The sequence below is a fragment of the Akebia trifoliata genome, chromosome 11 (genome assembly GCF_017979445.1).
Source record: "Akebia trifoliata isolate Shusen 1 chromosome 11, ASM1797944v1, whole genome shotgun sequence".
Lineage (NCBI taxonomy): Eukaryota > Viridiplantae > Streptophyta > Magnoliopsida > Ranunculales > Lardizabalaceae > Akebia > Akebia trifoliata.
Genome location: NC_141385.1, coordinates 49828012 through 49852661, shown reverse-complemented (window position 1 = coordinate 49852661; position 24650 = coordinate 49828012). Strand labels below are relative to the sequence as shown.

At 36.2% G+C, this 24650-nt stretch overlaps 2 pseudogenes; both read left to right on the top strand.

Moving 5' to 3' along the window:
• The first annotated feature begins 14357 nt into the window (after window positions 1-14357).
• On the top strand, window positions 14358-15143 carry LOC147392428 (kunitz trypsin inhibitor 5 pseudogene; annotated as a pseudogene).
• A 3551-nt stretch (window positions 15144-18694) lies between these two features.
• On the top strand, window positions 18695-19546 carry LOC147392427 (kunitz trypsin inhibitor 5 pseudogene; annotated as a pseudogene).
• Window positions 19547-24650: the final 5104 nt, after the last annotated feature.

Below are 24650 nucleotides of genomic sequence, written 5' to 3'. Positions count from 1 at the left end.
GAAAAGTTCTAACTTGACTATGTTAGTCAGGTCAGAAGCCTTACTAGACTTATATTGGCAGGAAATTAAATTGATTATAGCGGACTAACTATAGTTGGTTTTCTCTTTGAATGGTGATAATATGACTACCCCACGTGGCATACTCAATTGACTCCCTGACGTGAAAAGTTTGTGAACTGTGGATCCATGCTCCTCAGTATGGACAACTGCACTTCCCCATTAAATAGTTTATCCAGAGGGAACCGTGAGCCTAAAGAGTACAGATCTATGGTTCTCAAACTTGTCACATCAGGAGAGTCAATTGAGTATGCCACATGGGGTAGTTAAATTATCACAACCCTTTCCCTTCCCGTGGTTTTCTCAGGAATAAAAGTGAACATTTATCAAAATTAACCACTCAATTTACGAAAAATGACAACATCGTCCTTATACAATAAAAATACAAAATAACACAAAAAAAAATTCACAAATATATGGTCATAACCGAGTGATGTTTTGCTCACAGCCCAACACCCATTTGACATATGGCACAAGTGGTAGAAGAAATAAGAGAGAAAATTTCTCTATTGCCCACGGTGGGAAAACAAAATTTCTTAATTAGATCACCTTGTGGCATTCAAAAACATGATCTAATACCAAAATTTGTAGGGGACAAAATTCTATGAATTTTAGAAAAAATTTATTTTAAAAAAATAGTTATTTTTCACCGTTGAATTTTAATATTTGGGTGCTCACTAGCCATCCATTTTCAACACCTTGGAACAAGCTCAAAAAACTTTGTTCTTTTGAATTGTTTTTTTTTTTTACCATGAGTTTTTTAATGAAATCTAGAAGGCTAAGGTGGTGTTTGTTTCCGCTTTCAAACGCAGATTTCAGTGCGTTTGCGCTGAAAATCTGCGGTTCGGTCTAAAATCACCGTTTGTTACAAGAAGCTGCGTCTAAAAACTGCGTTTTTAAACGCAAATACGAGAAGCCGTTAAAACCCGCTTTTTTTTTCGCGTTTGCGGGTGAAGCTAAACACCGAAAAACGGTTCAATTGAAATGTCCGTTTTACCCCTGTCTCTTCGTCTCTATTCTCTCCATCGACAGAACAGAACTCTCTCTCGCACACCTCTCTCTCTCTCTCCCTCACAGATCTCTCTCTCTCTCTCTCTCTCTCTCCGCTTCTCTATCGACACAAATAGCACACAGATGCGCACAGCTGTTCGTCTCTATTGTGCTTGGAAATTCATCTCTCGTCTCCCTCTCTTCTTCTCTCCATCTTTCTATGTTCTGCACCATATCTCATTATCTCTCTCTCATCTCCACTTGAGTTCATCCATCTCTCTCTCTATATATATCTTTCCATCTCATGAACTAAATCTTTCTCACCTCAATCCTTTCTTATCTCTCTCTCTCGCGCGCCATGGATCTGGATCTGTGGATTTCAGAGGTTTAAGAAGGTCAGTATTTGATGGAAGATGAGCTTCAACTTCTTTGCGAATAGGTAAGATTTCGAGCTCTGATAATTTTCATACCTCCATTCTTCCGTGATTTCGGGTTCACCTACAACTGCGATGGTCACAGTTTCAATGATCTTGTTGAAAATAGTTTTAGTAAGTTTTTCTACAGATTTTGATTTGTTTTCTTTGTCAGATTCATGGATTTGGTTGTTTTTTATCACGATTTCGGTATTTTATCAAGATTCGGCAGATGATGCTAAATTGGGTTGGAAAGAATTGGGTTTCAATTTTATAATTTCGATTCATGGTGAGGGTCTTGCTGAATTTTCTTTGATAGAGTAGAATTTAGGTTTTTGGGTTCATTCTAGATTCTTGGTGGTGTTGATGTTTGAAGTCACAATTGTTCTAACACAATATTGTTGTAGTTGTAGTTGGTTTTTTAAAAATAAAAATAAATATATCAATCATGTTCTTTGTTTGGCAATAATTCTGTTCGTAGTGAAGGTTTTGTTAAATTTGTGTTGAATTTTATTTGATGGAGTAAAATTTGAGTTTGGGTTCAATTCAAATTCTAGGTGGTTCTGGTGTTTTAAATAAAATAAACAATTTTTTTTTATTCAATCGTGTTCTTTGTTTGGGAATAATTATGTTCATAGTGAAGATCATTTTAGATTTTCTTTGATAGAGTAAAATTTGGGTTTGAGTTCAATCCAAATTCTTGGTAGCGCTGTTGTTTTGAATAAAAGAAACAATTTTTTTTTTAACACAACTTTGTGGATACACGGGCAAGTAAGATACGAGGTATGCTTGTAAGGGGGGCTGCTTGTGTTGCTTTTATTCAAGGAAGATTTTGTCTCTCTTTTGCTTAGTGTCAAGGCATAGTAAAGGGTGATCACATAGCATATTATTTTTATTAGTTGTGTTCTTTAACTTTTTATGTCATTCCCAACGAAATCGTTAAAATCAAATGCGTTGAGTGTCGACTACGACTGCTATTAAAGAAGATGGAGAGAGTTGGTGACCAACGAAATCGTTAAAATCAAGGACAAAAAACACATGTTTTCTCTTCGAGGATTGTATTCCAAAGGCACTCTAATCGTTTCTACTTCTCCAATTTTCCATTTTAGTTTCTGGATCTTGGTAGAGTTTTTTATTTTGATATGTTTAAGACTTTAATCTCGTTTTGCATCAACTTTAGTAGTTTTTTTCAGTTGAAATTTGATTAAATCTCTTGGTTAGTTTCAGATTAATTTCATTTGAGTTATTTTGATCCATGAACTAGTAGTTTATCGATTTCTTTCGCAATTTTTGATCTTGAATTCGACTCTTGGACTCTGGATCTCTCTGTTTTATCTTTTTCAGCAAATTTAGATGACATAGTTAACTTTTGATCTGATATTTTAGAAAAATATTGAATATTCTATTGTGTTTTGTTCATTTTTGCCTCTGTTACTAAGGGATCCATGTGCATAGTGCTGAATTACTCTGTTTTGTAGCTAAATCTCTGTGTGTTTTTGTTTTTGTTTTTTTTTTTGTCTTTAAATTTAGATTTACAAGGATATTTTTGTTCTTGTCTGATTCACCAAGACTGTCCAATGAATCGACTAAATAGAAACTTTCTAAACTTATTTGACTAAAAGTTGGCCTGTGTTAAGACTTATTTGACTTTATAATAAGAATTTCATATGAGGCGGGTGAGTTGACATATTTATCTCCTCGGCCAATGCTTCAAATTGAAGTATCTGGTTTGGAAGGTGCTTTTATGCATGAATGGTATGCTTTCCCTAATTAAGAATGATTGACAATGCATAAGTGCTTGTGTTCTTCCATTTTGTGTTAATGTGAGTTAGAAAATTTGTACACATTACCACATTAAACAAGCTTTGTCTATTGGCTGTTTATGAGATTTACTTGGGGACAAGCTTTTGAGTTCTAGATTTCATTAGAATTAATAAATAAATATATAAAAAAAATCTGCACATTGCATTTTTACGGTTTATTAACACATCCTTGTGGTTTGCAAGTGACGCAATAAGGATACTTAAGGATGGAGGGGTAGTCATGCGTTTTGTTATTGGTCGGAGGTCTTCCAGAGCACTTAAAATTTGTGTTTCCTTTATACTAAGTTGTCATTTCCTATTTCCATTTTTGTTATTGGTTGGATTGCGTATTATGCAGGTATTTTGTTTATCAGAAAAATTTTATATGTCCATTTTTAAGAGGAGATGCTGTCGAAATTTCTATAGAATTATAAACTTTTTAAAATTAAAATAAATATTTTTATAAATTTTTAATATAAATTTATTTTATATATATATATATATATATATATATATATATATATATATATATATATATATAATGTAATTATATATTTATAAAGGTATTCTGATAATTTTTTATGCATTTTGAGTGTTCTATCAACCTTAAGGGTATTCTGGTCATTTTACCCTAAACAGCAGATTCTAGAAGCTGTATCAAACAATAATTACCAGATTCTGGTCAACAGCACAGCACTATTACGAAGCTGTAACAAACAAGTTTTTCAGTGTTTCAGCTTTTGACAGCAGATTCTGACAGCAGATTTTGACAGCAGAAGCTGACAGCAGATTCAGGCAGCTGAATCAAACGGGACCTAAGTTGTTCGATTTCCACTATAATAATCCATGTGGGCCCAGCGACTCTTTTCAAAATTTGAAATCTTTAAATTAAAATTTTTAGGCAGAGGATGTGCAAGCAAAAGGGAAATTTTCTCTTTATTACTTATGTCATCCATACCACACCACCATAACTTGACGAAATTTTGGGGTTAAAGGGGTAAAAGAGAGGAAAGATAGTAAGGTTAGATGGGTCTTATTGAAAAATTGGATAAAAGAGGAAAGATAGTAGGGATATTATTGAAAAAGATTGGGGGGGGGGGAGCGGAAAGATAGTAAAGTAGAAGAAGGTGAAGAGAAGTAATAAAGAGGAATAGTGTACCTTTTTTTTTGGGTTAAGTAAGCAAATGTTATTAAAATGTAAGAAAAAAAATACAAGTGAAGACTCCCTAGGGGTTCCTAAATTTAACAAATCACCCATAAACTTATGAGCCCAGAAAGAAAGGGTATTATGAGAATAAAAAAATATTACATTTTGAATGAGTAGCAAACAATGTACGGGCATCAACTACAAAATTTTCTTCTCCAAACAAATACCTAACCTCTGACCTCTCCCATTGCACGTCTCTTAAAATATGAAGACATCAAAATATTAAATTTTGCATCCACCAAGGAATGCTTCCTCCGTTTAAAGCTTCTACCAATAACTTTGATTTTGAATCAGTTAATATTTTTTTACTTTGTAGAGGCATTAAGGATAGGCAAAAGAACAAGAGTAGTGTACCTACTCCACTATAACTTGAGTGGGATGTTTATGCCCCACAACAATGTCAATTTCTCATTTAATGTTATCTAAATTTTTTTTCCTCCTACATTCTCTAGTTCTCCTTTTTAAAGCCATAGTGTGGTGTTGTTATAATCTAGTAACAAAAAAAAATGGTGATATTTTGAAAAAAAAATGTTTTATATGTGTCTAGCATTTCTGACGATTAAAAAATGCAACTTTTTTCCATTATTACGAAAAAATGCCACTTTATTCCCATTTTTCGCTTTTTTTTTTTCGCAGGAAAAAAAAATTAAACACTTTTTTTTTAATGTGAGATTTGTTAGATAATAGAATTTGGTGATTGATAAATGTAAAAATATGAGATTTGATGATAATAATTTGATTTTGTAAATTTTTATTATATATATTTCATAACTTTTAATATATATTTTTTTATTTTTATAATTTTTTTTCAAAGTTTTTCCTTGTTGGTTTAAATTCGTACTCCTACTTTGGTACTATAATTATAATGGGTTAATGGAAAATAATATTTTGTCAAAGATAGAAGCTCACTTTCTCTCAGAAAGACAAAAACTATCCCTCTAAAAAAAAAAAAGCTCTCAAGTCCTCCTCTAGATACAAAGCAAATTTCTTCAGAAATTCAAACTTTGATTAAAGAGAAGATCAAGCATAAATCCCTTGTCCGAAAGTCAAGAAAACCTTCTCAGTCGATAAAGTGTGAAGTCCAGAGAGAAGAAAATCTACAGAAGATCAAACATAAACAAGGTCATCGTCAAAACAACTTTCTCAGTCAATAAAGCACGAAACCTAGAGAGAAGAAAAGCTACATACATCATCTTTTTGTACTTGATAATTAATCAAAATAAAATAATGAGGTTTGTATTCTTTTTTTCATCAAAATAAATAAAATCATTTGCAATCTTATTTCACAAATCTTAAGGTAAATTTCTAAAATTTATTGTCGACTTTAGCTAATATATATTTATTTTCATTTATTTTTATTTTTTTTGCTTACAAATATAGAATTAATACAAAGATTACATTCAATATATCTTGTGAGCTCAACGATTCATTGCCCCAAGAAATTTTTGAATGTTGACCCACAAATCAATGAAAGAAGGGAAAGAGTCGTGATAATCTGACTGCCCCACGTGGCGTACTCAATTGACTATCTGATGTGACAAGTTTGGAAATCGTAGATCTGAGCTCCTCGAGATACATGGTTCTCTCAAGATACACATTTTTATGGGGAAGTGCAACTATGTCTCCTAAGGAGCATAGATCTACAGTTGCCGAAATTGTCATGTCGACATAATCAATTGAGTTTGCCATATGGGGAAGTCAGATTATAATGATTCCAAGGGAAAGTAGCAAAATAGTTGTGTGTAGCCAAAATTATTGGACTTGCCATATTATTATTTATCAAAAGAATCACATACCCATTTTTGCCTTTATTTATTTTTACAAAAATGGGTACCTATTGTACCACCGCATTAGTTATATTAGAGCAACTCCAACAGACTCTTTATACCTGGCATGCTCTTTATTTTAAATAGCCAAGTCACAAAGTTGGGTCCAACAAACTCTTTAGTGACAAATGTTAAAGTAAAGATTGTGGAAATCGAGACAATTGCTCACTAAATGTAGTGATGGGTGTTGACATGTTATTATTAAAAACATAATATAAATTTTTTTTTTTAAAATCCCATCCTTATTAATTTAGTAAGATTTCAAATCCAGATGCCACACGAAGTCATGTTCTACTGTCAGTAAGCTGCGAATGGCGAATCACCAAGCAGTACTAGTGGGGAGGGCTGCGATAGTTCAAGTTGATCATAAGGTCTTCGAGGTTCAGAGATGTAGGGTGAAGAACAACCAAGCAGTCAGGGTGGTGGAGAGAAGAGGTAAAACAAGGTCGGAGCTTGTGTTGTTTGAACAAGAAAGGTTGTGGCTGGCACAGACTCTGGAGGAGGCCAAGAACTGGAGAATAGAAAGATTGTTTTGGAAGAAGTCGACCGTTATGGGACACTGCAAGTTGGCAAGAGGTTACGCAAATGAATACGGTCGATTCCTGAAAATCTCAGAATATTCAGGGTAAGGTTGGTACCATTCACTCTTGATTCCTGAAGGAGACGAAGGTGTAGGTTGGGATAACCTCAGTGAGGCTTTAACTAGAAGTGGAGAAAGTGATGTATGCCCTTGGAGGAGAGAGTTTGGTAGTAGCTCTTTGCCTAATAGGAAAACAATTGCTTTCCAGAAACAACCAACTCTTAGCACTGAGATTGGCAAAATAGAAGATTTCGGTGGATGGAGGTGGGCGATCATTTGTGAAATAGGGGAGAAACAGATTTGCTGGGAAGAGGTGGAGAGGGTGGTCAATTCCATAGTTCCAGATTCTAGAAAACTTGCACTAAAACCATGTGGCTATAACAGGAGATTGTTTGTGTGCCACAGAAGGAAAGATTTTGACGTATTCAAAAATTTAAAACAGATTAAAGTCCAGGATGCTGTAGTTAGCCTGCGAGCATGGTATGCTAACTGTAATGGTATAGTAGAGAGTTGGAAACAGGTTGGGACTTGGGTGGACATTGTTGGGCTGCCGTTTCATAGGTGGGAAACGAAGACGTTCGATCTCATCGAGGAAATGCTAGGCGGTCTCTTGGAAGTTAAGGAGTGTACTCGCGCCCTAGTAGACCTAACCGTAGCTACCATCAAAGTAAGACAGAGGGCTCTAGACCTCCCTAGATGGATCAAGATTCCAGCAAGGAATGAAACGGTGACAGTGGGTATCAATTTGGCCGGAGTTAGGGAGAATGGACTGGAGAAGAGGAGGCTTGACGTTAGTAAAGATGGTGTGGGATTAGCAAGTCAAAAGGTGTCAGATTGTTTTAATGCACCTTCTAATAACAATACTGCCATAATGACTAAACCAGATGGATATAGACCAGGCCTATCAGATCCTAGGAAGGGCAAGATGGCTGCACTTGAGTGTGGGTCAAGCAAGTGCACTGTCTCAAATGAGCTATGTGTTAAGTTGATAGAGATAACAGAGGGCAGCAATGTAGGCGGAGCTTCGACTGAGTCGAGCCAGCTGGTGTGCCAACTCTTAGAACCGGCGCAAGCTGATATGAATAGCGCCCAGCCTCTTTGTGCGTTGGATGGAGTAATTGGGCCAAACAGCCCATAGACATCTAGAATTAATGCTCAGGCCGAGAGTGAGGAGGGGCATATTGTTGGTTCAGGCGGTACCTCAGACTTGTGGATTGAACAGGCCTTACGGCCCGTGGACGGTTCAGTTGGGCCTGGCAGTCTATTGATGTTTGGCACTATAGATCAGGCTATATGCATTATGGGCAACCTTCATGGCCCACCACTTTCAACAGATAACATCCAGCCCGGTCATGAAGCAAGTCAATGGCCCACTCAAGCAGGCCCAACGATAGTAGTAGGGAATCCTAGGCCCTGCTGTGAGACGGCCCAAATGCCCACTTTAGTAGGACCAACGCATTTAGAGGTATGTTCTCAACCCGCTCTTGTCTTAGCCCAAGTAGTTGGTCCAGTTGATTGTTTGATTACAGGAGCCAACTATACAGACATAACAGAGAGGAATCTGGCAAGTAATAATGCCTGTGTGTTGGAAGGGAAAGATTCCTTGAGCTTTGTATTTCTCGAAAGGGAACTTATTCAGGATATGATGAAGCTGGACGCTGTCGGGGCTGGGGATCGGGATAAGGTGGCTTGTCAGGAGGGAAATGCAGAGTTAATATCAACTTCTAAGGAAACTATGACATTGATACTAGAGGAGACAACGGGGTATAACCGGATACTTAGAGGCGGAACTCAGTCAGAAAGGACTGAGGAATTGCAACAGGAAATAGTAAATGACTGGAGGTGGGGAGAATAGCGTGCTTTGGCTCAGGGAGGATTTTTACAGCTTCTACAGACTGTTGAAGGATTGCATTCTAGGAGAGATGATCACGGTAGTGGGGAGTTGGCTCTTGGAGGAGAACACTTTGAAAATGTCACAGAAGATGATTTACAAGTGGAAACGGAAACGAGTAACACCCCCTTAATCATGGTAGAGGGAGCGGAGAACTCAAGGTGTTGGGGAAGGAATAAATCAAAGAATCAGATAGTAGAAGTCCTAGCTGACTGGATTATACAGAACTTGAGTGAGATCAGTTGGGCTGCTGGAATTTCTAATGAAGAACACACAAGAGGAGCTGGTATTTTGTTTGAACTGGCACTCAAGAAACGGGATGAGATTGGTGACTACTACGAGACAGTGATCAGAGAGGATGATCCGTTGGATATGGAACAAGCTAGTATACGGGATGAGGTGGAAGTAATTCTTAGTACAGAGGAAGAGCATGAAGAGATTAGACAGCAAGGGTGCCTGAGTAAAGGGAAAGGAGTAGAGTTGGTAGACGATAATAAGGTGAAGAAGTTAAGAGTCAGATTAGTTAAAGAAGTACAGGAACTACACAGGTCAGGGGGTATGTTCAAAACTGGTCCGTCCTTGGTCCTAAGAAGTGGGAGAAAACTTAAAGTTACTAATGACGATTAGATTCCTTTCTTGGAATGTACGCGGCCTCAACAACAGGGCCAAAAGGGCTTCGGTCAAGGCAATAATCAAGGCACACAAACCACACATCTTAATACTACAAGAGACTAAATTGAACCAAGTGGATAGGGAGGTAGTGCGCGATATTTGGGGAGGGAAAAACTTGGGCTGGAAGCACATTACAGCAAATGGGACAGCAGGGGGTGTTTGGGTGGTATGGGGCAAGAGGTTGATCGAGATAGATGATTATTTAGTGGGAGCTTTTTCCGTTTCTATATTGTGCCGATGTATTGGTAAGAAGGATAGTTAGGTATTCTCGGGAGTGTACGGTCCTACTAGAGAATGGGAGCATAAGCAGTTTTGGGAAGAGTTGGACGACGTGGGCAGTTGTTGGAATCGTCCGTGGTATTTGGGAGGAGACTTTAACGTCATTAGATTTACTTGTGATAAATAAAGATGATCAAGGATAACAACAGGGAGGAGGAATTTTGGTGACTTCGTGATCCGAAATAACTTAATGGACATCCCACTCCAAGGTAAAAGCTTCACTTGGTCTAACCAACAAGCGATACCCACCCTTAATAGATTGGATAGATTTTTGGTCTCAGATGACTGGACATCGCTGTTTTGCCAAGTCTCTCAGACGGCTATCTCAAACCCGATATCTGATCATTGTCCTATTCAGTTGGTAACAGGGCCATTCAATAGGGGTCCCATCCCGTACCATTTTGAGTTGATGTGGTTGAAACACCACAACTTTAACGAGTTGATAATCGATTGGTGGAGGAGATTTTCTTTTGCAGGAACAGTAGGAGAGGTGTTTAGGAAAAAATTGAAGGCTTTAAAGATGGCATTGAAAGAATGGAACAAGGAAGCTTTTGGTAGGGTGGATGTGCAAAGAAATGATATCCTTTTGAGAATCGAAGACCTGGATCGGAAAGAAGAAATGATTCCAATTTCGTTAGGCGATAGGTCAACAAGAATGAATCTTCGTGAGAAATATCAACAGGTGGCTCTCTTGGAAGAGATCAGTTGGAAGCAAAAATCAAGGATTAGGTGGCTTAAAGAAGGGGACGGTAACACGAAAATTTTCCATTGTATAGAAAATGCCCGAGACAGAAGCAAACATATCACGAGATTGTGCATGAATGGGGAGTGGTTGGAAGGGGAAGAGGCAGTTGCCAAGGGGATCGTAGATTTTTACTTGAAATTATATACCAATGGTACTGGTGAGAGACCGAAACCTGATTTGTTGCAGTTTGATAGAATCTCTGAATCACAACGCGGATGGTTGGAAAGACCCGTTGTAGAAGATGAGGTGTGGGAAGTTATCTCCAACATGAAGAGTGATAAATCTCCAGGTCCAGAAGGATTTCCCGTGGAGTTTTACAAAACTTGTTGGGAGGTTATCAATGGCGACTTCACCGCCTTAATCGATGAATTCTTTAGAGAGGGCATATTGGATCGCGACTCTAATTGTACTTTTATCCCTCTAATTCCAAAGGTGGCGGGGACGGAGGATATTAAAGACCTTAGGCCCATCAGTTTGGTGAATACTAGCTACAAAATTATCATGAGCATCCTTGCCAAAAGATTGAAAGGGGTCATCCAAGGGCTGATAGGGTGCAACCAGAGTACTTTTGTTAAAGACAAACAGATTCTGAAGGGAGTCCTAATCGCAAACGAGTGCATTGATTCTATACTGAAATCTGGCGAGGCGGGGGTGGTGTGCAAAATAAACTTTGAGAAGGCTTATGATCACGTAAATTGGCAATTTCTAGATTATATGCTGGGGAGGATGAGATTTGGTAGGAAATGGATCACTTGGATTATGGCGTGTGTAACTTCTCCAACTTACTCGGTATTGGTAAACGGAACCCCTCACGGATTCTTTAAGGGTACGAGAGGCCTAAGACAAGGGGATCCAATATCATCTTTCTTATTTATCATAGTAGCAGAAGTATTTGGCAAGATGATGGAAAGAGGGGTTGCCAATGGATCTTTTTCGGGGTTCTCAGCAGAGGTAGGCTTGGTTTCTATTCCTCATCTCCAATTCGCAGATAATAATCTAGTCTTCTTAGATGATTCTATAGACCAAACTAGGAGGTTAGGCGGATTGCTTTGTTATTTCGAAGCGGTGTCAGGCATTTCAGTCAATACGAGGAAAAGTAAGGTCCTTCTGATCGTTTTGACTAGGTGTGTAAGTCTCTTGGCAGCTTCATTGGGTTGGCAGGTGGGAAGCTTACCTTCTACCTACTGTGGGAATGCCTCTGGGGGCTCCTTATAAGAGGATGGCGATTTGGGACCCGATAGTGGAGAGAATAGAAAGGAAACTAGCTATGTGGCAAGCCAATTATCTTTCAAAAGGAGGAAAGTTGACTTTGATAAAGAGTATCCTTTTTAGCATTCCGATATATTTTCTCTCTTTCCTCATAATGCCTCGAAGAGTAGAACTAAGGTTAGACAAGTTGTTCCGTAACTTTTTATGGCATGACCAAGTTGGGAATAGAAAACATCATCTTGTCAATTGGAAATAGGTTTGTTCTTTTAAGAAGCAGGAAGGCCTCGGTGTTAGGAGGTTCGGGGAGATGACGTGGCCTTAAAAGGGAAGTGGTTGTGGAAGTTTGGGAATGATGGGGACAACTTTTGGAAACAAGTCATAGAAAGCAAGTACAAGTCGAGCCGGATGGGATGGGAGAGTGGATCAACAAGACAACCATATGGGTGCGGGCTATGGAAGGGTATCATGAAGATCATCCCCTTGTTCAAGATGAGAATAAAGTTCAAGGTGGGCAAAGGCAACCGTGTAAGGTTTTGGAAGGACACTTGGTATGGCAACCAACCGTTAATGGAGGTTTTCTCAACCTTGTATTCTATATCCTCGAAGAAAGGGCAAGTAATCACATCCGTCCGACGAATTATGAGGGGAGAATGCACATGGGATCTTGGATTTCAAAGAGACATAAATGAGCTAGAACTACAAGAAGTTGGAAGATTAGTGGGAGGCGCTTCTAGTATCGAGCAATGCACGGGAAGGGAAGATGAGAAAATATGGTCGGAAAGTAAGGACGGAAGGTTTACGATACGCTCATTCTACCAATCCTTGTACAATAATGGGGATTCTTTATTTCCTCATGCTTCTATTTGGGGACCAAAAGTGCCAAGCAAAATCGCCTTCTTCACGTGGACAATGGCTTTAGGTAGAATTCAAACTACGAACTTGTTGATACGGCGTGGTTGGTGCGGGGCAAGTTGTTGTGTGTTATGTATGGATAATGGATAATCATCGGATCATCTTCTAATCCATTGCAAGTTCTCGCATGGCATTTGGGGTCACTTTTTGAAGTTATACGGGGTATCAACTTGCTTACCGAGTTCAATTAAGGACATCTTCATGGGTTTGGCATCAATTGGTCACCCGTTTGGTGGGACAAAAAGGTTGTTGTGGAATATTACACCCTTTGCAATCTGCTGGGGGGTTTGGTTTGAAAGGAATAGACGCATTTTTGAAGGGAAACAGAAGGATTGTCTAGAAACAATTATGTCCATCTTGGGTCTTATATTTTGTTGGTCCAAAGTGTATAAGGAGCTTAGGGGTCTATTTTTTGAGGATTTCGTGTATAAGTGGGATAGGATATGTTGTTCTAATCGTGAGTAGTGCTGTTTGTAAGGCCTCTTCAGGTTGGTCATCTCGACCGATTTTGGGTTTGTTACTGGAATACAATACTATTTATCAAAAAAAAAAAAAAAAAAAAATCTTCCTAAGGGTCGTTGGGTCCTCATGGATTATCACATTGACAATCAACTACATCATCCTTCTATATTTTAATGAAAAATTCTTATTCACAAAAAAAATATTATAATTTTTTTAATTTTTTATCTTGATCCAAGATGTTGAAATGGACGGCTACCAAACTCTCAAAACTTACATTTATTAAATCAACAGTAAAAAATAAATTTTTTTCCCCAAAATTCTTAGAATTTCATTCGTTAAAATCTTGTGGCATCGGATCATGTTTTTGGATTCAAAAATGTGAGATTATAACTCTTATTAAGTTTTAAGTCAATTTTGAATTAATAAAAGATTTGTTGAGTCTATTGGAGCACCCAACAAATTTTTGACTAGTTAAACTAACATTTGTCAGATTTTGATATAATGCGCTTTTTATTGTAAAGAGCAATGTTGGGGATGCTCTTACAATTTTAGCCATCTTGTGAACCTCAATTAAAAGACCATGTTTTTTTTTTTTTTTTTTGTGAAATTATCAAAAACCAGAGCTATATCTAGGGATTATTTGGCTTAAATAAAAGAATTTTTGTTCAAGAGATTTTAGAGTAAAAAAGAAAATAGAGATCATAGACATTATTGCATAAACTCATGAGATAGGTATTCTTAACAAGAGAATCCTATTCTCATAGATCATGAGATAAAACTTTCCTATTTTATAAATATATGCCAAATGTGATTCAGTCCATCTTGTGTAGATTTATTAATCAATATAAATCTATAATCTTATAAGGGATGCAGTTCAGCCATCATTCTGATTAGATTCCACCATTTGAAATCAACTCTTTACTATGTGTTTTTTTTTAATAGTTATTTAACTGTTATTTTCCTTTCTTATTTTTATATTAAACACCCAAACTATGAGAAATTTTTTAAGTATCATATTGATATTGGCGTATATATGAAACACCATTAGAAACAAAATTATACTTCTCAATAGTCAATAGTGATCAAGTGGTTCACGTCTATGTAGCAGAATTGTACGATCTTTTGCTGATCTGCCACGTGGGTTTTAGGTACCACTCGGATGGTAATTGGTCACATGGGCTTATCCATAATCAGTTATCCCAAATCCACTTTTACATGCAAACAAATGTCCAATAAGATAAGCATTTTTTTCTTCGTGTTTGTGTATATATATATCTACGTGTCATACAGACTCTATAAATAGGAGACATTCCCTTCATTTATTCTTCATTACTACTCTGCAACAACACATTAGTTACAATGAATACTTCTTTTCTTCTTCATATTCTTCCTCTTTTGATCTTCACTTTTAATATCAAATTGCCGTTGGTGTTAGCTGATTCTGCACCTGAAGCAGTGCGCGACATATCGGGCAACAAGGTCAGATCAGGTCAAGAATACTATATCCTGCCTGTCATTCGTGGGAGTGGTGGTGGGTTGACCCTAGCAAGCCCCAGGAATGGTTCCTGTCCATTGGATGTTGTCCAAGATCGATATGAGGTATCGTATGGTCTCCCATTAATATTCACTCCTGTGGACCCAAAGAAAGGGATCGTTCGTGTTACCACCGATCTCAACATCAAGTTCAACGCTTCAACAATTTGTATACAATCAACGGTGTGGAAGCTTGCACTAGATGAATCAACAGGACAGAGGTTCGTGACAACAGGTGGAGTTGAAGGGAATCCAGGTCGTTCGACATTGACCAATTGGTTTAAGATTGAGAGATATGGGGATGATTACAAGCTTGTTTATTGCCCTACTGTGTGTAACATCTGCAGACCCTTCTGTGGGGATATTGGTATTTATATTGAGAATGGAGTGAGACGTTTGGCTCTGAGTGATAAACCATTTATGGTTATGTTTAAGAATCAAAGCAAACTCTCAGCCACCCTATGATGAGTGTAATACACTACTAGTCAGTGAGAATCTTCTGTGTAAGTTTTATTTTATATATTAATAATAATTAATAAAGATGGTTGAGTAGGTTAAACTTTGAAAGAAAAAAGATTGGAGGAACTATAGTTATTTATGTTCAATAAACTATTTTTTGTCTGCTTCTTTTTCTATGATAGAAAATGGAAACAATGGTGATTGTTTTATAAGATTTCCGGCACCTTAATTGTGGAAAGAAATTATAATCTTTAATTACTCTATTATAAATAGAAAGGGAGCGGATCCTCTGCAGCACAACTTCCCTGTAGTCCTATGTAGTGTGATCCAACGGTTGGAAGAGTGCCACATCAATGAGGTACTTAAAGCCCACTGTTTGAAATTGGGAGTTCATTTGACCATCCATTTTAAAATCTTTTTATCTGACCCAAAAAAAAAGAAATTCATTTTAATTTTTTTAAATCAAATCTTAGACATGTACTCTGCCGCATGAGATACTGGATGGGTTGGAGGGTAAACCCAAGCTCAACCCTAGTAGCAGAATGCCAGAACCCTCAACTTGAGCACAACTCAACCCGTCCATCGGACCTATGCTCAATCCAAGCTTTGATATTAGAAAATCGAGTTGAGTTCAAGTTAACCCAAGTTTAAGTAATGTTTAGAGGTTTGGTCAAGTTGGGCTCATTGAATATTTTAAAAATAGATATACATAATCAAAGACAAAACTACTGGTGAACAAAATTGTATACAACCTTCAAATCCATCGTTGAGAGAATATTTAGACAAACCATACTAAACCAAAGTTCACATTAATATTAACTAATTGTTCACAAGTCATAATAATTAGATGGAATAAAAAGTTAAATAAAAAATATTTAATTAATATAATAATAAAAATATTTATTTCTTGTTATATGACATCGGGTTTTTAGGTTGAATCAGATTGTTCGTACCCACAACCCGAGCTCAACTTGAATGGAAATCGGGTCGAGATATTCTGACCCAGGCTCAACTCATTTTCAACCTAACTTGCCCCAAGCTCACTCATCTATAGGGTTGAGTCCAGGTTAAGTTTGGGCCAATCTACCTAGGTTGCAGCCCTGCCTTGAGATGTTATTTTTCCTCAACATGAATCTTTCTCACTTGTGGAGATCGCGTTACAAAGTGCTACAAAGAAGTTGCGCTACAGAGGATCCGTTCCCAACGAGAAAAGGTTGAATAAGGAGTATTTTTTGCTCGCAGCCTAATAGTTGTTTGACATGTGGCGCAAATAACATAACCAAAAGGAGAGGAAACGATGATTTTTTTTTTCTTCGCATACAAATATAAAATTAAGGACTTTTAGCATAAAAATTCCATAAGTTTATGGAAATGTTAAAATAAGGCCACATTTTTTAAATTCTCAAAATAGAGTTATTTGCTATAGTAGCTCATGTTTTTGGACAGAAATCCCCTCACCTATATTTTCTCTAATAAATCCTTGAAAAATAAACTTTTAAATTGTAATTTCGTTATTATCATACTGAGAGAATGGTGGCCTTGCAATTAGGGCTAGCAAGGAAGCAGATCATATGTAGCCATTTTTTATTTTGTAGTTCCCTGCAGCACTTTCTCTATTAGTCAAGAGAATGCCACATCAGAGAAAATTAACATAACAAACCCTGGTCTTAATGGTCTAGATCTAATTTAATGAAGAAAAAAAGTGTCTTTTTCTCATGATACAACACCTTGAAAATGGAGGGTCACTAAAACCCCAATTTTCAACCCATTTTCAGCTGTGTAGGTTTAATGTGAGGTTGAAGTGGCACACTATTAACCGTCCAAAAGCGCTATAGAAAAAATGAGCTACAAAGGATCCAATGAGTTGGGTGTGGGTAGAAAAAATCATAGATCTGTATCTTTATCCAACTCTATATCCAGATAGCTTTATCCTATTTGTCACCAAATTTAGGTAAAGATATAGATATTCTTTTATTTTTTTATTTTTGCTAAGCTATAGATATTTGATTAATTATCCAATTTTTTAAATGATACCCGTGTCGTACCCAAATTTCAAGGGGATATTGAAGTTAAATATATAAACCTCACTGTGAAATTATTGTATTGAAGTTGAGTGAATGGATATTTGAATTGGATATATAAGATGCATATCCGACCCTAAAAAATTGGGATAAAATAATAATGAATAATTTTACCTTAAATCTTAATCGGGTAAAAAATTGTACCCATACCCGAATAACTTGGGTCGGATAGATGAGTCAGGTAAACAAATATTATCCCACCCACTGCCAGCCCTACTTATTATTCAACATAAATTTTTTTGTTTAAATTGCAAATGTTCTCTGGCTTCTGATCTCTACATTTAAGCTAACATCCACAACTTTATTTAGAATGACCTTAGATCTTAACATGATGAAATATACTTGTATTTATAAAAGAAATTAATTAGAAATATTAATGAAGCCATGTGAATTTCTCATTTAGTGTTTTCTAAAATCTAACTTCTTCTCTTACATTATCTCCCTCGCGTTTATCTTATATTAAATCCCTATTTCCTCTCTAATTTCTCGTACTTTGAATCCTTTAATTCCACTCAATTCTATCCTAGTTTCATCGAATTGGACTATTTCATCATGAAATAATTTGTATTGACCTGTTCATGACAATCTAGAATCATTATATATGATATTGAAAAGACATTTTTTTTTTGGATAAAATTCTGGTGTTTGGTTGGGAGATTCATTTGTTCTCCAACAAGCACCTTTCTATAAAGACGTGTCCGATATCCCAAACGGTATGGCTAAGAATGAACAAACATCTAGAGACCAATGATTCAAAATGATAAGGAAACTTCCTACCTTTAATAGCATTAACCACTGGAAGAGAGTTTGACTCAATTTGAAGCTTGACGACAGCTAGAGGAATGAGAAGTAACCCGTGAAGAAGGGCACTAAACGCCACCTTTAAGGACATGATCAGTCAAATTTTACTGACTTGTCTCGTGGATTTATCATAAATCTGTAGTCAAAAATCTTCTTCATCATGTGCTTGTCATAAATCCGGGAGTGAATCCTCTGTAGTGGTTTTTTCCTACAGTTCCTTGCAATGATTTTGATACAGTATTGAATCGATCACTTTAAAACTCAATAGCACTCAATTCCTCTGGTTTTCAAATCATAGATCAGATTTCTTTTTTTTAAATCCACAAAAAGATTTTTTAAAACCACAATCAAATGTTTTGAAATTGAACGGACATTGAACTCTTAAATTTAAAGAGTTTAGATTTAGCGTTTTGTTGATTTGGCGATATCACAACCGCTCAAAATCCCGGGAACATGAAGTTGACTCGTATAAATTTGAAGTTTCTGATAAAAAATTTAAGTTTAAAAAGAAAAGAAGAAGGAAGAAACTAGAGAGAGAAGACTTCAATGGCATTAATTTCTTCATTAATTTGGGTGATTTCATCACATGGGCTTTTATATACATATCTAATGTACGCATAATATGTCAAACAATAAAACTTATTTGACTTTGACTCTTTCAAAAGTTTGACTTAGGGGTCAACTGAAACAATTTTAAAATAAAAATAAGAAACTTATCTCCTTCAACCCAATAATATGTATCATGTAGGCTCTATAAATAGGATTGAGGCTCCATTCCTCTTCTCATCACCACTCATAAGTCATAACAACACATAAGTTACAATGAAAACTTCTTCACTTCTTCTTCTACTACCCTTGCTAATATTCGGTTTTACTATCAATTCGTCATTGGTGTTAGTCGATGCTGTGCATGGATTTGAAGTCGTACGTGATGTATCGGGTGCCAAGGTCCAATCAGGTCATAAGTACTATATACTGCCTCTCAATCGTGGAACTGGTGGTGGACTAACCCTAGAAAGTACCCCCAAAGGCTCATGCCCATTGAACGTTGTCCAAGAAAAAAATGAGGTCTCAAATGGTCTGCCATTGATATTCACTCCTGTGAAAAAGGAAGGGCTCGTTCGTATTTCCACCGATCTCAACATCAAGTTCTCCACTGCAACGATCTGTGTGCAATCAACAGTGTGGAAGCTTGTGCTCGATGAATCCATAGGAAAAAGATTCGTAACAACAGGTGGGGTTGAAGGGAAACCAGGTGCTTCATCTTTAAGCAACTGGTTCAAGATTGAGAAATATGAGAATGGTTACGCTCTTCGTTTTTGCCCTACTGTGTGTAACACCTGCAGACCCGTGTGCGGGCACATTGGTATTTATATTAAGAATGGGATGAGACGTTTGGCTATGAGTGATAAACCATTTAAGGTCATGTTTGAGAAGGTATAAAATATGGTTTTTGTTTAAGAATCAAAGCCAACTCTCAGCCACCCTATGATGAGTCTAATTAATACACTACTAGCCAGTGAGAATTTTCTATATGTAAGTTATATTTTATATAATAATGATAATCAATAAAGATGGTTGAGTTTGTTAAACTTTGAAAGAAAAGAGATTGGAGGAACTATAGTAATTTATGTTCAATAATTTATTTTTTTGCTGCTGCTTATTCATATTCAATGGTAGAAAAAGGAAACAATGATGATTGATGTATGAGATAGCTAGGAAATAGTGGAAAGAAATTATTATCTTTACTATTACAATGAGAGAAGGTGGGGTAGAAGTCGTTCGACATCAAAATTTTAAGCTCATAAATGCCTCCACTTGTGAATGTGTCTTTGAAAGATAAACAGTCCAAAGCCTATAGTTATCCATTTTCAATAATATATTTTGTGGCCTTTTCTCCTTCAATGATAGAAAATGAAATTTCTGGTTTTCTTTCTTTTCTTTTCTTTTCTTTTCTTTTTCATTTTTTTTTTTTTTAATTTTTTTTTTATGGATTGATAAGCCTGTTTAATGAGATCATGAGTAACTCAATAATGGCTGGAATTGAACCTATGTCTATGTTATCATTAACCATAAAGTTAAGCAACTAAGCTAGCTGGACCCTTCAAATGAATGTGAAATTCCCGATGCTCGTACAAGATTATAAGCATGGTCACAAAATCTGGAAAAATACCCTGGATTTTTCAAAATATTCGTAAAATTCTCATATTAGAACAAGCCAGATTAAATTGGCAAATTAATCATTGATTTTCTGATTAATCATAGAATATTATAAAAATTTTGTCCTTCACTCTCAAAATTTTATTTTCTTCAACATTCAATTCTCAAGAACAAGATAAGGTTTTTAGGGAGGTTGGAAATGATGATTTCCCAATGCATTAACATTATTAGAATGTTTTTCTAGATTTTTTATAAGAGTTTCCAAATTTATCTGAATTAATCCCAATTGAATTCCCTCGAATATGTAGTTATCATATCTGAACTTTGTTACAATGATTATGAGAATCCAAGCAAGGTTTATTTCAGGAATAGGAAATAGAAATTCTAACTTATAAAATATAATTGAAGCTAATCTTTGTCCAAATCTTCACATGAACATGTCCCTGGCTGTAAATCAATAGATGTCTTATTATAATATATCTTACCTGTGGGTATCGAAATTTTAAAAGCGACCTTGCAACTCTTTAAATTATTGGGAAGTTCATACAAATCAAAGTTGGGTTCACATAAATTCGGATCTATTGATCAAGATGGACCTCATATGATTTGACTTTGGGCTGTTGTAAATAAAGCTCGTGACCTAAACAAAATCAAGTAATCCATATATTAAATATTGGGCCTTACATCCCAAATAAATGAGTTTGGCCTAATATCAATTAATAGAATCCTTGAAATTGGATTTAGATAAGTTTAGTCTTTAAACAAATCAATCAAATCTCTTTAACTTTAGGTATAATCTAAGTTAAATTATCTTTAAATCTATAAATACAAGAGCAAAGTTCTTTAGAAATTCGGATTTCGATTAAAGAGAATATCAAGTATAAAACCCTTCTCTAAAAGTCAAGAAAATCTTCTCAACCGATAAAGCATGAAACTCGGAGAGAAGAAAATCTATAGAAGATCAAGTACAAACAAAATCATCATCAAAGCAACTTTCTCAACCGATAAAATGTAAAGTTCGGAGAGAAGAAAATCCACATACATAATCTTTTTTTACTTGATTGTTGATCAAAGGAAAATACTGAGATTTGTACACTCCTTTTCATCAAAATAAAAAAAATCATTTGCAATCTTATTTCATGAATCTTAAGGTAAATTTGTAAAATTTATTGTTGACATTACCTAATATATATTTATTTTCATTTATTTTTATTTTTTCTTACAAATAAAGAATTAATACAAAGATTACATTCAGTATTTCTTGTGATCTCAACAATTCATTGCCACAAGAAATTCTTGAATGTTAACCCGCAAATCAATGAAATAAGGGAATGAGTCATGATAATCTGACTACCCCACGTGGCATACTCAATCGACTAGTTGATGTGACAAGTTTAGAAATTGTAGATCTGAGCTTCTCAGGATACATGATTCCCTTAAGATACACATTTTTATGGGGAAGTGCAGCCGTGTATCCTAAGGAGCACAAATCTACAATTGCCGACATTGTCACGTCAACGTAGTCAATTGAGTTTGCCACGTGGGGTAGTCAAATTATCATCCGCTCCGCTCTTGTATCAAAAATAATCGATTTTCAATAAAATTCATTGATGGGTTTAAAAAGTCTAATTTGCCAACACGTGGCATGTTGATCAACCAAATGATTACAAAATCAAAAAAATAAACAAACTAAAAATGTGAGACTTGGGATGCCTACCACTTCCTCTACCATTTACCGTCCCACTACCAAATCCAAAATACCATAAACCCACCTAAGGCCCACAAACCCTCAACTCTCCAAAATCTATCTTTCACCTCCTCCCTAACTTAAAATTCAATCCCATATCACCTAAAACCTTACAACCTACCCACCTTTAAAAATCCAATCCAAAATAACGCAAACCAATTCATAAAACCCCTAACATTTGCTAAAACCCAAGCTCAATACCCCTAAGTCCAAACCCATATCCAATTTATATCCAACCCACAACCCTAACCCACTAATCACTACTCACATCAACCAATAACCCTCTTATCATCAAAAGATGACACATGTCATCATCACCTTTCTCTTCCCTCATCTAATCACCTACCCCCATCACCTTTCTTTAAACAATTCATCTACCATCTCACCTCTTTCCAAAAATTACCTCAACCCATACCCTATCCTAACCTAACCTATCACTCTTCTCTAACACAATCAACCACCCATATCACAGCCCATACCTCTACACCCTAACCCATCACCTTTCCTTAAAATATTCCACCAATTCACATCACAACCCATACACCCTAACCCATCACATTTCCTTAAAATATTCCACCAACTCACATCACAACCCATACATCCTAACCTATCACCTTTCCTTAAAACACACCACCAACTCACATCACAACCCACACCTCCCTCATCATTTCTTACAAAAATCTATTCTCCTAAACCTAACCAGCACTCCTCTTCTTCAATCAAACACCTACCCTCACTAATCAATTCATCTAATTAACCCATCTCTCTTTCTTTTTAACACTTGTCATCATCTCATTAATCTTTTCCAAAATCCAAACACCTAACCCCTTACATCCTCTTACATAAACCATTCTCTTAAATTTAAACACCTCACTTCCTCAACTAACCTAACACTCAATCAAACACCTAACTCCTTACACCACCATTTTCCATCACTCATCTCATCTCACCAAACACTTTACCCAAATGGTTTGGGTAAGATCCAAATCATTTGGATAAAAATACCACCCATTTCTTCCATTACATAATTACCCTCCTATCAACTCAAGATTACATATCCCTCACATTCAATCCCTAACCATTCTACTTTTACTCAATCCTTCACCCCATTATACCCCTAAAATATTCTCCAAACATCTATAAATACCCCCCTCCCCTTCCAAGAATGGTGACCAAGTCTCATTAAAAAAATTGATTCTCTAATCATGTCTTCTCTATTCTCACATCAATATTCTAAAAAGAAAAATACACTCTCACATTTTACTAAGGACCTTAGAAGACATTGAAGAAGAAGAAAAAAAGAAAGATTGAAGCTTCAAGGTGAGTCAAAGCAAACCCCTCCTTTCCTTCTCTACCATCTCCATTCCCCTCTTCTACTATCCCCCTCATTTATTTATTTATTTTAGAATGCCTCTAAGATGTAATGCTCCCCTTCCTTATCTCCAATAGATTGAATTTCAATCTGATTGAAAGTATACGGGTTGTAATCATTTTTTAAAACAAAATCGATTTTTCATCCTAAAACTGTTTTGAGGCAAATCGAAATTCGGATTCTTCTCAACCCATGAGAATGGATCCGAAACCTTAGCCAACATTTTTCCAAATATCGATTATGTCTAAGGTTTATGCTCTTTAGGATCATCTCCTTCGATGAGATGATCCCTACAAGTTATATCCCAAAACAAATCCCTACTTAAGGTACAAATGCAGAACACGTGGCACTTTATTTTTCGCATTTTTTTTTATCAAAATGATCGAGTTGTGTTGAGGTTACCGTCACTTGACGAGGAGAAAAGAGTGCCTAACACCTTCCCTTTTTTCCAATCGAGCCGCTTACCCTGATCTTGAGGTTGATCGATACTTTATCCATCGAGAGTCACTACGTGCCAAAAATGACGTTTTTCTAAAAATGGATATCGAGTGACCATTCACACCCACTTACAATATGAATGGTGGCGACTCCAATTCTTAGTAGACATGGTACTCATAATCGAGGATCACGTATCTACAAAAATATTATACAATTCCCATTTATTCAATCCGAGAATCAACTAGCTAATATACTTACAAATGCAGTTTCAAGGAAGGTGTTTCATGGTATAATTGAGAAGTTGGGCATCATAGACATCTATGCACCAACTTGAGGGGTGTGTGCGCATGAGTTGTACGTAATTATTCCTAGAAATCTGATTAGTTGACCAATCTTGTATATAAATATAGAAACAATTTGTTTCCTTAATTTTAGGATGTAATTGTATCTATATATTGCCTCTGTTTTGGAAAAGAATAGACATTGAAAATAATTTTGCAAAAACTCTATTGACTGACAGGTATGATCCATCAGAAATTGTTTTAATTTGAGTTAGATGGTTTTTCGATTGGTACCCAATCGAATGTGTTCACATTGTAAATAGTTCGGTGAGTTCAGTTGAGGTGGTCTTATCGAGTAAGTTGGGCAATGGACCATGGGCCACTCACGGGTCCCAAAATCCTAGGTGTGACATTTCTATTCTTTCCATTCATCTTTCTCAACATTTTCATCTCCACTACATCCAATCTTATGGAAGGCTAGATGTCCATGGGTTCCACGATTTCACCATGGTAGCTAAAAGTGAGCTGAAGGGTTTCTTCTCGGGCCAAATGGCCATGGATCAAAATACATGGGTTCAGCAATTGGGTTGGCCCAAATCTTTAGAACACATGCCTATGGGCTCAACAATTCAGAAACAACACTATAGTATTTTCGTATGCCTTCCCTCAAACTGATCACCTACTAAAAATTCTTGAATCTATTCTTTAAACTCACCAATCAAATATATTTTTC